The sequence below is a fragment of the Capsicum annuum genome, chromosome 4 (assembly GCF_002878395.1).
Source record: "Capsicum annuum cultivar UCD-10X-F1 chromosome 4, UCD10Xv1.1, whole genome shotgun sequence".
NCBI lineage: Eukaryota > Viridiplantae > Streptophyta > Magnoliopsida > Solanales > Solanaceae > Capsicum > Capsicum annuum.
Window position 1 is genome coordinate 4496560 of NC_061114.1, and position 1490 is coordinate 4498049.

The window sequence follows — 1490 nt, forward strand, 5'->3', positions numbered from 1 at the left end:
TACCAACTTAAGAAAAGAGAAGCTATGAGTGTCAAGTGGGTTGGGCTGGGTCAACCCGGAACCGGTCCGTGAAATTTTGCCGGATTATGGGCCGGTTCGGGACGGGTTGTGGTTAGGTGGATCGGACCGAGTTTGGGTTCAACAGTAAATTTTTTAAAAACAACCCTGAACTGGCCTAATTAGTCCAACCCGGTCTAACTTGACTTGGAAAAGGAGTCATCCAATATTTTTAAAATCAAATGTACAGTTAGTGCTCATGATATGGTGTACAATTTCTTGGAAGTAGATATTTCAAAATGGTTAAACATTTTCCTATTGGTTGATTTTTCTAATGTTTCCCTCATCAACCTAAGAAGAAAATTTAGGAGCTAACGAAGTAGTTAATAATTTGCTAGGGATAAGTTAAGTGAAACAAGTTATGCCCCAAGGTAGAACTTCAACGACACAAGTTTTGATCGAAGGCATAGATTCAGTGACAAAAGTTATACCCGAAGACAAAGTTCTCTAAAAGTCTTGACCTACAAAATAAATATTACTCCCTCCAGTAATTTTTACTTATCCATTTTAGACTTTCCACGCCCCTTAAGAAACAATGATTAATAAACTCTAAGGAGAATCCTTGAGCACTTTTGATGAATGAAGGTGTATTTTGGGGTCTTCGGAACTGAATTTCATGTTTAGGGCTAAGTAAGGGTGGAAGAGGACCATTTTGCCCCAAAAACGGAGTGTTTAAGTCACTTGAAACCTTTACATAGGTGACGACCATTCCATCGCCTATGTTTACATAGGCACCACCTAGGCTATCGCCTATGCTTTCCAGTGGCCATGGGCGATTGGTTAGGCGATGCATATCATTTTGAAAGGCCATAACTTCTTTCTCGGGTGCCAGATTTTAGCAAAATTGGTATCGTTGGAATGCTAACTCGGAAACCTATCATTTTACACATAGTAGTATTTCTAATTCGGCATATACAAAGAATCATGGTTGATAGAATTTGACACAAATTACAATGTCCACTTAAGTTTAATCGGTCGAAGTAGTTTTCAACTCGTCCTTGAGTCAAATGACCCCTATGGTCTAAATTCAAGCTTGAGTGGATTCACATGCTACATAAATAATTAACATGCCGTATTGGTATAGGATTTATGGCTTCGGGATTTATCAACACATCAGAATCATGGTCTACATTGTAGACCAAAATGCGGGGCGTTATAGTAACCTTAGAGGTCCCAAGGCTATAGCTACGGGTGATGGGTGGAATCTTTGTTGCTGCTGGAGAAGGGGGAATAGGAGTTGATGCAGTTGAACAGGGAGAAGCATGGCTACTTGCTGGATTGTTGGGAGAAGGTGGAGAAATACCCGAGCTTAGCGACACCGCTGTGGAAGGAATGTAGAGAGACCTTTGTGTGCCTATAGACAATGGATGAGGTAGTTCAAAACAATGTGGCTTTGTTGAGATATCAATGTCTATCTCTTTTGAAGGAGATAA